The 13,916-nt window shown below is 39.0% G+C and overlaps 1 protein-coding gene across 11 annotated transcripts in view; it reads right to left on the reverse strand.

The window, feature by feature from the left end:
• Window positions 1-13,916, reverse strand: part of KIAA1328 (KIAA1328 ortholog) — a 391,560-nt gene that overhangs the window by 57,041 nt on the left and 320,603 nt on the right. The window lies entirely within an intron of this gene.

Here is a 13,916-nt window from a genome sequence, read left to right on the forward strand (position 1 = left end):
TGGCATGGACAGAAAGACCTTTTGGTTGTTTTATAATTATTATTATTTCTAATAATAAGAAATTTATCCTCCTTTTTAAAAGAAATTAACAAAATTGCCAACTTTTTATTTATTAAAAATACAATAAGGCTTTTTCACATATCAAATTCTCATGTTATAGCTGGAAGAGACCTTGGACATCATCTCATCCTGCTTCTTATTTGATAGATGCTTTTTGTAGGATGAGCTTCAGTAATGTTTTATTTTTTAAAAAAATTTTATTGGATTATAGTTGATTTACAGTGTTGTGTTAGTTTCTGCTGTACAGCAAAGTGAATCGGTTATACATATACATATATCGACTCTTTTTTAGATTCTTTTCCCATATAGGTCATTACAGAGTATTGAGAAGAGTTCCCTGTGTTATACAGTAGGTCCTTATTAGTTATCTATTTTATATATAGTAGTGTGTATATGTCAATCCCAATCTCCCAATTTATCTCTCTTCCCTGCCTCCCCACTTTCCCCCTTGTAACCATAAGTTTGTTTTCTACATCTGCGACTCTGTTTCTGTTTTGTAAGTTCATTTGTACCATTTTTTTAGATTCCACATATAAGTGATATCATATGATATTTGTCTTTATCTTTCCGACTTGCTTCACTCAGTATGACAATCTCTGGGTCCATCCATGTTGCTGCAAATGGCATTGTTTCGTTCTTTTTCGTGGCTGAGTAATATTCCATTGTATATATGTACCACTTCTTCTTTATCCATTCCTCTGTCAATGGACATTTAGGTTGCTTCCATGTCCTGGCTATTGTAAACAGTGCTGCAATGAACACTGGGGTGCATGTATCCTTTTGAATTATGGTTTTCTCAAGGTATAAGCCCAGTAGTGGGATTGCTGGGTCATATGGTAGTTCTATATTTAGGTTTTTAAGGAACCTCCATAGTGTTCTCCACAGTGGCTGTATCAAGTTACATTCCCACCAATAGCGCAAGAGGGTTCCCTTTTCTCCACATCCTCTCCAGCACTGGTTATTTGCAGACTTTTTGATGATGGCCATTCTGATTGGTGTGAGGTGAGGTATCATTGTAGTTTTGATTTGCATTTCTCTAATAATTAGCAGTGGTGAGCAGATTTTCATGCGCTTTTTGGCCATCTATATGTCTTCTTTGGAGAAATGTCTATTTAGGTCTTCTGCCCATTTTATGATTGGCTTATTTGTATTTTGATAACGAGGTGCATGAGCAGTTTGTGTATTCTGGAGATTAATCCCTGGTCAGTTGCTTCATTTGCAAATGTTTTCTAACATGTTTTGGGTTGTCTTTTCTTTCTGTTGATGGTTTCCTTTGCTGTGCAAAAGTTTTAAGTTTAATCAGGTCCCATTCATTTATTTTTGTTTTTATTTTCATTACTCTAGGAGGTGGATCAAAAAAGATATTGCTGCGATTTATGTCAGAGAGTGTTCTGCCTATGTTTTCCTCTAAGAGTTTTATAGTATCTGGCCTTACATTTAGGTCTTTAATCCATCTTGAGTTTATTTTTGTGTATGGTGTTAGGGAGTGTTCTAATTTCATTCTTTTACATGTAGCTGTCCAGTTTTCCCAGCACCACTTACTGAAGAGACTATCTTTTCTCCATTGTATGTTCTTGCCTCCTTTGTCATAGACTAGGTGACTGTAGGTGCATGGGTTTACCTCTGGACTTTCTACCCTGTTCCATGGATCTGTATTTCTGCTTTTGTGCCAGTACCATACTGTTTTGATTACTGTAGCTTTGTAGTACAGTCTGAATTCAGGGAGCCTGATTCCTCCACCTCTGTTTTTCTTTCTCAAGATTGCTTTAACTATTCAGGGTCTTTTGTGTTTCCACACAAATGTAAAATTTTTTATTCTAATTCTGTGAAAAATGCCATTGGTAATTTGATAGGGATTACATTGAATCTGGAGATTGCTTTGGGTAGTCTAGTCATTTTCACAATATTGATTCTTCCAATCCAAGAACATGGTATATCTCTCCATCTGTTAGTGTCACCTTTAAGTTTTTTTTCATCAGTATCTTATAATTTTCTGAGTACAGGTCTTTTGCCTCTTTAGGTAGGTTTATTCCTAGGTATTTTATTCTTTTGGATGCAATGGTAAATGGGATTGTTTTCTTAATTTCTCTTTCTGATCTTTCATTGTTAGTGTATAGGAATGCAAGAGATTTTTGTGTATTAATTTTGTACCCTGCAATTTTACCAAATTCATTGATGAGTTCTAGTAGTTTTCTGGTGCCATCTTTAGGATTTTCTATGTAAAGTATCATGCCCTCTGCAAACAGTGACAGTTTCACTTCTTCTTTTCCAGTTTGTAGCCCTTTTATTTCTTTTTCTTCTCTGATTGCTGTGGCTAGGACATCCAGAACTATACATCTTCTTCATGGATTGATCCCTTGATCATTATGTAGTGTCCTTCATTGTCATTTCTAATTTAAAATTCTATTTTGTCAGATATGAGTATTGCTACTCCAGCTTTCTATTCATTTCCATTTGCATGGAATATCTTTTTCTAACCCTTCACTTTCAGTCTATATGTGTCTCTAGGTCTGAAGTGGATCTCTTGTAGACAGCATTTATATGGGTCTTGTTTTTGTATCCACTCAGCCAGTTTATGTCTTTTGGTTGGAGCATTTAATCCATTTACATTTAAGGTAATTATTGATATGTATGTTCCTATTGCCATTTTCTTAATTGCTCTGGGTTTGTTTTTGTAGGTCTTTTTTCTTCCCTTCCTCTTTTGTTCTCTTGTGGCTTGATGACCATCTTTAGTATTGTGTTTGGGTTGCTTTTTCTTTTGTGTGTGTGTTATCTATTGTAGTTTTCTGGTTTGCATTCCCCATGAGCTTTTGAAATAGCAGTCTATATATATACAAGGTTGTTTTAAGTTGCTGGTCTCTTCATTTCAAATGCAATTCCCATTTCCTGCATTTGTACTCTCCTCTGCTCATGGCTGCTGATTTAGATATCATATTTGTGTGTGGATGATTTCCTCCTTTTACTGTATTTTTGCCTCTACCAGTGAGCTTTCCCATTTGTGATTTTCTTATTTCTAGATGTGGCCTCTTTATTTTCCTCCCTGCCTAGAGAAGTTCCTTTAGCATTTGTTGTAAAGCTGGTTTGGTGGTGCTGAATTCTCTTAGCTTTTGCTTCCCTGTAAAGCTTTTGATTTCTCTGTTGAATCTGAATGAGAGCCTTGCTGGGTAGAGTATTCTTGGCTGCAGGTTTTTCCCTTTCATCACTTTAAATATATTGTGCCACTCCCTTCTGACCTGCAGAGTTCCTGCTGAAAAGTTAGCTGATAACCTTATGGGGATTCCCTTGTATGTTATTTGTTGCTTTTTCCTTGTTGCTTTTAATATTTTTCCTTTGTATTTAATTTTTGTCAGTTTGATTAATATAATACAATATAATATTATAATTAATATATAATCTCAGGCCCTTTCTCTTTCTCTTCTTCTTCTGGGACCGCTATAATGGGAATATTGGTGAGTTTAATGTTGTCCCAGAGGTCTCTTAAACTGTCTTCATTTCTTTTCATTTGCTTTTCTTTATTCTGTTCTGCAGAAGTGATTTCCACCGCTCTGTCTTCCAGCTCACTTATTCGTTCTTCTGCCTCAGTTATTCTGCTATTGATTCCTTCTAGTATATTTTTCATTTCAGTTGTTCATCTCTGTTTGTTTGTTCTTTAGATCTTCTATCTCTTTGTTAAACATTTCTTGTATCTTCTCAGTCTGTCTCCATCCTTTTTCCGAGATTTTGGATCATCCTCGCTATCATTACTCTGAATTCTTTTTCAGGTAGATTGCCTATCTCCTCTTCATTTAGTTGTTGTTGTAGGTTCTTTATCTTGCTTCTTCGTCTGCAACATATTCTTTGTCATCTCATTTTGTCTAACTTACTGTGTTTGTAGTCTCCTTTCTGCAGGCTGCAGGACTATAGTTCCTCTTGCTTCTAGTGTCTGCCCCCTCGTGGGTGAGGTTGGTCCAGGGTCTTGTGCAGGCTTCCTGGTGGGAGGGAATGGTGCTTGCCCTTTTGTGGGTGGAGTTGTGTCTTGTCCCTCTGGTGGGCAAGGCTATGTCGGGAGGTGTGTTTTGGGATGGCTGCAAGCTTAGTACGACTTAGTATGACTTGGACAGGCAGCCTGTCTGCTGATGGGTGGGCTGTATTCCTGTCTTGCTGGTTGTTTGGCCTGAGGCATTCCAGCACTGGAACCTGCAGGCTGTTGGGTGGGGCTGGGCCTTGGTGCTGAAATGGGGACCTCTGGGAGAGCTCATGCCAATTAATATTCCCTGGGGCCTCTGCTACTAGTATCCTCACCCCCACGGTGAGCTACATCCAACCCCTGCGTCCCCACAAGACCCTCCAAGACCCCTAGGTAGGTTTAGCCAGGCTCCTATGGAGGTACTGCTTTGTGCTGGGTCCCAGTGCATTTGAGACCTCGTGTGTGCCCTCCAAGAGTAGAGTCTCCATTTCTCCCAGCCCCGTGGAGCTCCTACACTCTAGCCCCACTGGCCTTCAAGGCTAAATGCTCTGGGGTTTCCTCCTCCCGATCCCAGACCCTTAGACTCTCTTGAAGGGCTATTTTTATATGGGAACGTTCCTGTGTAGCCTGCGTGGGTTTAAGATATATATATATATATATATATATATATATATATATATATATATTTTTTTTTTTTTTTTTTTGGTGCAAGGGCTATTTTTAGTATGGATGTCTGCTCCCTCTTTCTTCAGTGTATGCTGGACATTATCCCCTTGATAGGGGCTTGACTGGTGTTGTGGTGACTAGAGCCTGCCCTGGGTATTGTGTGGGGCCTCCCCTTTGCTCTGTGGTTGTCGGGGTGGGGTCTGCTCCCTAGTTGGAGTAGAGACCCCAGATCTGTTTCTTAGCTGTGTTTCTGATCTGTGATGTGAGGTAGGTGGGATTGGAGCAGTCCTACTGGGAGAGAAGCCACTGAGTATTCCTCCTCTGGAGCTGTTCACCTGTGAGCATGCTATGTTGTGTCACCTTCCACCTGTTGTGTGAGCTCACAAGTTACTCTGTTATTGGCACTATTCTCAGCCCCATCTTAACTGTGGGTATGCTGGCAGTTGGCCCTGGAGTCTCTCAGGCATTGTTTTTACCAGGCCACCAACATAGATACACCGAAGTCACGTCCCCAGATTGCGGTAATCCTGGATCTGGACCCACTGTGGGCGCTATGTGGGCAGCTCTAACTCTGACCTGGACCAACCCCTGCATGTACATGCCCACAAAGTTCACACCTGCTAAAGCCAGACCCACCTCAGTTGCAGGAGCACTTGTCTGTTCAGATGTTCTGCAGGCACTGAGTTTACTAAGCCAGCTGCAGGGTTTTAATCTGTGGTTTGTGCAGGTAAAAGGAGAGATTTCAGCTCTTCTTCCTTAGTCGCACAGCCCCTGGGGCTCAGCTTTGGTTTCAGCCCCACCTCTGCATGTGGGCTATCCATAGGCATCTGCTCCCTGCCCAGTCGAGAGTGGGTGGAGGCGGTGACGGGGGTGCACTGGCATGCTTTGGTGGGAGGGGGCAGAGGTGGCGACTGATGGGGACGTGCGAACCCGCTCCAGCAGGAACCCCTCCTACTGCCTCTGGGGGTGGGGGCCGGAGGGTGGGGAGAGAGGCTGTCATGGTGGCCCTGCCCTTCACATGTCACTTAACAATGGCGCTTCACTTCCATGGTGGTCTGGGCTTCCTCCAGGAGCATTCCCAGTTGTGGAGTTCCTCACTCCCATCCCTTCAGGCTGTCTCCACACAGCCCACAGCACTTCTCTCCCCAGGTCTGCTCTCCAAACCCCACATTCCAGCATCTAGCCCCCGTCCACACCAGCAGACACACAACTCAGGCTGGGGCATGCAGGGCTGTGTCATGGACCATCTGCGTAGGTCTCACTCTGTCCTGCCTGCCACAGACTGGCTGCTGTGCTCTCCTTCAGGCCCCTGACGCTCCCCTTCTGTCTCAGCTGATCTCCCCACTGGCAATGGGGGTTCCCTGGGTGCAGGGACCTCTCCTCTCCTTCAGCTCCTCCCAAAGCCCCCACAGGGTGCAGGTCCCGTCCTGCTTCCTCTTTTCTTTTTTTCCTTTTCTCTTTTCCGTCCCCCCGGTTATGCGGGGATTTTTTCTTATCCTTTTAGGTGTCTGAGGTCTTCTGCTAGTGTTCAGCAGGTGCTCTGTAAGAACTGTTCCATTTGTAGATGTATTCTTGATGCCCCTGTGGGAAGAGGTGAACTCCATGTCCTCCTACTCTGCCATCTTCTCCTTCTCCCCACTGCTTCTTAATATTATTTTCCACATAACACAAAACATTCCTGTCTTTTTCTTGGAAGACTATAAAAATCTCATTCACAATTTTCTTCTGGTTCCTAGGAAACTGTTGCCCAGGCTACTGAAAGAAGTTATTTGGGAAGAGTCACTATTTCTTTGAGAAAAGGGTGAATATTCAAATGACCTGAAATCAGCTTTGGCTCTGGAATACCAGACCAAGAATACCTTGTGCTAACTCTGGGAGTGGCACAGTTTAAGTGTGACCAGAGAAAATCAGGCCTGGAGAAGGCAAGAGTCTTATATCTGCAGAGATTAGCATCAAAACAATCACCAAGATGCTTGGTATTCAAAAGTCACACTCAATATTGACTGTTCTCTATCATGTAGAGATATAAAAGACCAGTCATCCAAATGTACAATTCAGACTTATATACAAACCTGTGGGACCTTCAACCTAAACCAGTACTTTCTCATACTGGACACAAACTCCATTAGTTCATACAATGCATTCAGTCAGTAAATGTTTACCAAGTACCTAATGATTCACAGGGGCTGGTGCTAGGATTACTCTCAGGCTTAGTTTATGGAGAGGGGAAGGAAGATGTGAGAGTAAGAAATGAGATACTGTGAACAATCTGGTAAAGAATCATAAATAACTCAAGGCAGTACAAGGTAATAATAACAGCTAACAGATATAGTATGCTTAGTATGTGCCTGGTACTATTCTAAGCCTTTTCCACATACAATGTATTCTTTTAAAAAAAGTAGCTTTATTGAAGTATAATTTGAATACCATAAAATTTACGCCTCTTAAGTGTACAGTTTGATAAATAGTAGTAAATTGATACAGCTATGAAAGCACGGCCACAACCCAGTTTTTAATATTTTTGTCATGAATTTACTTATTCATTTTTGTAATCCAGTTTTAGAATATTTCATCACTTCAAAAAGTTCCCTCATGCCCATTTGTAGTCAATCTCTTCTCCCTGTTTGGTCTGCTCCCATTACCCTCCAGCTCTATCTTTATAGTCTTGCCATTTCCAGAAATAGATACTATTTCTTAATATATAATTTACAGATAAGGAAAATAAGCTGTAGGGGACTTAAGTGACCTGCCCAAGGTCACAAAGCTAGTAAGTGACCAGCAGTCATATCCAGCCAATCTGATCCCAGGGTTTTTACCATTATGCTGTAAAAAATAATAGGAAAAGTCTGAGGAATTACGAAGTGGGAGCGATCACATCTGGCTGTAGGATTAGGGAAGATCTGATGCAGGAGGTGAACTTTTGAAAGAAAGGAATAAGGAGCATGGAATTAGCAAAAGCATTAAATTAGAAAACCTTAAGGCTAAATAATGTATTCAGGAAATATTTATTGAGCATCACTATGTCCTTTTAGCTTGCTAATCACTTTAAATCACTTTACCTGCATTATCTCATTAATCTTTATAGCAGTCCATAAATTATATTATTGTCCTCAATTTACAGATAAGGAAGTGGAAACTGTGAAAAGGTCAAGCAGCGTGTCCAATATCACATAGGGGCTGGTCGGAACAAGGCTGGGCTTTGAATGCAGTCAAGGTCTATTTGCCTCTGAATTGCAAACTCTTAAACATTGTGTTAGTTGAGCTCTAAAATAAAACAAAGCAGCAACAACAATTAAAAAACCCAAACTGGGACTTCCCTGGCGGTCCAGTGGTTAAGACTCTGTGCTCCCAATGCAGGGGGCATGGGTTCGATCCCTGGTCAGGGAACTAAGATCCTGCGTGCCACATGGTGTGGCCTAAAAAATAAATAAATAAAAATTAAATTAAAAAACAAATAAATGAATAAATTAAAAAAACCCAAACTGATCTTTGGGGAGATTATTCTTGTGGCAGAACTTAGAATAGAGTGGAACAGAGAGAATGGAGGCAGGCAAAGCAGTTCACTACAACTACAACTGCTGGGTGGAATCTTGGGTGATAGAATGGGAAATTAAAATAGGTAATAGGAGGAGAAACAACTGGAAGGGATTTGTGGCTGAGGTGAGAGGGGAGAAGAAATGCCTGGTAGTGATAAGAAGAGAAATATCTTTTTAGTCACTATCATGGAAAACCTGAACATCAGTCTTTTTTTTTTTTTTCTGTTTTGATACTTCTGTCAAAAACTTGGTTGAGACAATTGATATTTGATGGGGAAAATTTTAAAAAGAAATTTTAACAGAGCGTGCAGGGACTTCTATGTACTTCAGGAGTACGTAGAATTATGAGGAATCCCTCATAATTGCAGGCACAATAATGTATGTATACATGCTCATTCATTTTTCTGGGTAAAAAGACCATAGTTTTCATTATATTCTGAAAGGGACCCCAAAAAGTTAAGAATGATTGTTCTAAGGCATAGGGCAAGTTTATTCCTTTTTCTTAATTCTATAAGCCCTATTCCTTATTAAGTTTCCAGAAAGCTATATATCAGCTTTTAATTATATTTGTTCCTTCTATAAAATTTGATTTAATATTAAGTATACCAACAATTACGTAGTTAATGCATATTCATAGAATGACATATCTCTCTATATTTATACACACACACACACACACACACACACACACACACAACCACACCCACACAAACACAATGTACACATTTTAAAAATAAAAGTGCTGGTAAGACTATCATCCACTAAGCAGATAAATCTCATGTATAAATGCATATGTTTATATATATGTAAATATATGTGAATATATTTATGTAAATAAACACACATATATTTTTGCATACACAGATGGAATTGAACATAATGGATCATGTCCCATTTACATAGAGCTGGTGGTATGTCTGCTCATCCATCAATCGACATCTCATGATAAGAGAACTTCTTAGAGTTAACATTGAAGAAAACTCTGTTTCTTGACCTTTTGTTTCATTTTGCATTTTTAAAATAGCTGAGCTATATTATAGCATTCAGTTTAGTTTAAAGAATAAATGATAAAGAAAATACCAGGGTGAGCCCTTTCTAGATCAAGAAATAAAATACTGGCAGCATACAACCTGGAAGCATCACCAATACCCATTCCCGATTACAATCTCTTCTCACATCCAAGAGCCAGCCACTATTCTCATAAGTACTCCCTTTCTATTCTCTATAGTTTTACCATTTATGTGTGCATCCCAAAATGTGATTTAGTTTTGACACTTTTGAACTTTATACAAAGAGAAATATACTGTATATATTCTTTTTGAGACTTTTTTTGCTCAGTATTATGTCTGTGAAATTGACCTGTGTTGATGATTTACGTAGCTGCAGTTTGTGTTCTTTGCTATACAGTATTCCACTGTATGCATTTATGACTTTTTATCCACCCTGTGATTGATGGACATTTGGAATATTTCTGGTTTGGGGCTAATGTGAATAATGCTGCTGTGACAGAGGCCGCTAGTTATCCACCAAAACACACTCTTCCCTTCTTCCGGGCTACACAGCTAGATTATATTCCTCAGTCTTCCCTGTAATTACGTATGGTCAGGTGGAAAACTAGTGGGCACTACGTGGGCCATTTCAGGCCTGTCCTATAAAAACCTTGAAGCCTTTCACATGCACTCTTCCAGACCCTTCCTACTCTTTGTTGACCTGCTATGGCAGGGCCAACAGTTTCTTACACAAACTCCTTTAGAAAACAAAGGAGGAAAAAAAGACTTCCTGACTCGTTAAAAAAGAAAACTGGTGAAATACACATTTACCATTTTAATCATTTTAATGTGTACAATTCACTGGCAATAGGTGCATTATAATGAATGTTGTAAAACCATTGCCACGCTCTAGTTCCATAACTTTTTCATCACTCTAAATGGAAACCCTGTACCAATTAAGCAGTCATTCTCTTTTTTCCCCTCCTCCTGAGCCCCTGTGAACCACTAATTTCTTTTGTCTATTCTGGATATTTCATATAAGTAAAATCATACAACATGATTCCATCAACATGGCCTTTTGTATCTGGCTACTTTCACTTAGCAAAATGTTTTCAGGGTTCATCCACATTGTAGCATATATCAGAAGTTTATTCTTTCTTGTGGTTAAATTATATTCCACTGTATGTATATATTGCATTTTGTTTATACATTCATCTGTTCATGGACGTTTGCGTTGTTCCCACCTTTTGGATATTATGAATAGAGTTGTTATGATCATTTCTGTACAAGATTTGCTTGAAAGCATTTTGTCAATTACTTTGGGTATAAACTTATGAGTGGAATTGATGAGTTATATGGTAATACTGTTTAATGTATTGAGGAATCACCAAAGTGTTTTCCACAATGGCTCCATAATTTTAAAGTTCTAGCAGCAATGTATGAGGGTTCTGCTTTCTCTGCATCCTCTCTAACTTATTTTACATTTTAAAAATTATAACAGTCGTAGTGGGTGTTAAAGTGGGTATCTTATTTGATTGGATTTCCCTAACGATTAGGGATGTTGAACATCATTTCATGCTTGTTGGCCATTTGTACATCTTCTTCAGAGAAATGTCTTTTAATGTACTTTGCCCAGTTTTTAAATGGGTTGTCTTTTTGTTTTTGAGTTGTAATAGTTCTTTATATATTCTGGATACCAGACCCATGTAAGATACATGATTTTCAAATTTTTAACCCACTCTGTGGACTATCTTTTCATTCTCTTGATAGTGTTCTTTGGCACAAAAATTTTTAATTTTCATGAAATCAAATTAATCTATTTTTTCTTTGGGTTGCTTGTGTTTTTGGTGTCAAATCTAAGAAACCACTGCCTAATCCAAGGTCCCGAAGATCCGTACCTATGTGTTCTCTGAAGAGCTTTATAGTTTTAGCTCTTATACTTAGGTCTTTGATTCACTTTGAGTTAATTTTTATATATGGTATGAGGTATACAAATGAAGGATCCAGCTTCATTTTGTTCACATGTGGATAGCCAGTTGTCTCAGCATCACTTGTTGAAAAGACTATTCCTTCCCTATTGAATTGTCACAGCACTCCTGTCAAAAATCAATTGTATCAACTATCTATCTATCTATCTACCTACCTACCTACCTATCTATCCATCTCTAGCTATCTCCTTATATCAGTACCACACTGTTTTGATTACTGTACCTTTGTAGTAAGTTTTGAAGTGACGAAGTTTGAATCCTCCAACTTTGTTCTTCTTTTTGCTTTTGCGATACATGGGCCTCTCACTGTTGTGGCCTCTCCCATTGCAGAGCACAGGCTCCGGATGCGCAGGCTCAGCGGCCATGGCTCACAGGCCCAGCTGCTCCGCGGCATGTGGGATCTTCCTGGACCGGGGCACGAACCCGTGTCCCCTGCATTGGCAGGTGGACTCCCAACCACTGCGCCACCAGGGAAGCCCTGTTCTTCTTTTTCAAGACTGTGTTAGCTATTGGGAACCCTTGCAATTCTTTATGAGTTTTAGGCTCAGCTTTTCCATTTCTGCAAAAAAGTGTTGTTGGGATTTTGATAGGAATTGCACTGAATCTGTAGGCTAACTTGCGGAGTACTGCCATCTTAAGAATAGTAAGTCTTCAAATCCATGACCGTGGGATGTCTTTCCATTTACGTCTTCTTTAATTTGTTGCAGCAATGTTTTGTACTGTTCAGTGTACAAGTCTTGCACTCAGTTAAATTTATTGCTAGGTATTTTATTGTTTTGATGCTGTTATAAATGGAATTGTTTCCCTGTTCTTTTTCATTAGTTCATTACTAGTGTATAGAAATACAATGGATTTTTGTGTTAAATTCTTTGCTGAAACTTTGCTAAATTCATTTATTAGCTCTAAAAGTTTTTGTGCAATTAGCTGTAGTAGTTTTTGGTTTTCTTTTGCATTCTCTAGGATTTTCTATATATAAAATCATGTCATCTGCTAATGCAGTTTAACTTCTTCCTTTCCAACTTGAGTATGTTTTATTTCTTTTTCTTGCCTAATTTTTCTGTCTAGAACTTCCAGTAAAATGTTGAATAGAATTGGCAAAAGTGGGAATACTTAGCTTGTTCCTGATCTTAGAGGAAAAACTCGCAGTCTTTCACAACTGAAAATGACATTAGCTGTGGGTTTTTCATAGATGCCCTTCATCTTGTTGAAGAAGTCCCTGCTACTCCTATTTTATTATTGTTTCTATCATGGAGTGTTGAATTTTGTCAAATGTTTTTTCTGTGTTAAGATGATCATATTTTTTCTTTTTATTAATATGGTACATTGTATTGATTGATTTTCATATGTTGAAGTAGCTTTGAATTCCTGGGCTAAATCCTATTTGGTCATGATATATAATCCTTTTAATATGTTGCTGCATTCAGTTTGTTATCATTTTGTTGAGGATATTTTCATCTATATTCACAAGGGATTTTCGTCTGTAGTTTTCTTGTGATGTCTTTGGCTCTGGTATCAGACTAATGCTGGCCTCATTTTAATGATTGAGTAAGTGTTCCTTCCTCTTCTATTTTTTGGGAAGAGTTTGAAAACAATTTGTGTTAATTCTTGTTTAATATTTGGTAGAATTCACCAGTGAAGCCATCTGGTCCTGGGCTTGCCTTGTTGGGAGTTTTTTGATTACTGATTTAATCTCTTTACTTGTTATAGGTCTATTCAGATGTTCTACTTTTCTTGAGTCAGTTTTGGTAGTTTGTGTATTTTTAGGAATGTTTCCATTTCATCTAGGTTTGTTGCCTTTTGGTTGTCTATTGTTTGTCTCAACTGTTATTTTTTACCCCGGGCGGCAGTGCTCATTTGGCTTTCAGTGTTTTCAAAGAATGTCCTACATGTAACTGCTTCTCTGTCCTGAAAAAGTCCAGAGGTAGGAAAAACAAAGGCAGTCTCCTTGTATCAGTCTTTTGGGAAATCCACAGACAGGTTGAAACAGACAAACACAACTCCTTGAGAATAAGGTCTGCTTCCTCTGGGACCAGGTACTCACACCTGGAACTTGGCTGCCATCTACAAGACTGCTGCCATGCTGTGGAAGGGGGCAGGGCAAGGATAAATTAAAACTTTATTAAGTTCTCCTATCATGTTTCAGTGGCCTTTTTTTCCGGTTAAGAATTTGCTTGGTTTCCATAAATCATTCACCATCTTTCAGAGCTCTGATAATGTTGGTTCTGACAGTATGTGCCAGGTTTTTCAGTGTTTCTGGCAAGGGACAAGCCCCTGGAAGTCCCTACTCTGCCATTTTTGCTGACATGCTCCTGACTCATTTATGACACTAGCATAACTCTGATACCAAGCCTGACAAGGTCATTACAAAAAAAAGGATATTACACACCAATATCTCCCAATCAGTGTAATTCATCAAATTAACAGAATAAGGAAGAAAACACATGATCATCTCAATAGGTGCAGAAAGAAAAGATCTGATGAAATTTAACACTCATTACGACAAAGGCTCTCAGCAAATGAGGAGGGAACTTTCTTAACCTCATAAAAGGCATTTACAAAAAGCCTACAGCTAAAATCATACTTAATGGTGAAAGACTGTCTGCCTTCCCTATGACAGTGGGAACAAGGCATGAAGTCCACTTTTACCATTTTATTCTACATTGTAACAGAAGTCCTAGAGAGTACAGTGAAATAAGAAGAAGAAATAAAAGGCATAAAAAGATTGGAAAGA

This window comes from Orcinus orca, chromosome 15 (assembly GCF_937001465.1).
Source record: "Orcinus orca chromosome 15, mOrcOrc1.1, whole genome shotgun sequence".
Lineage (NCBI taxonomy): Eukaryota > Metazoa > Chordata > Mammalia > Artiodactyla > Delphinidae > Orcinus > Orcinus orca.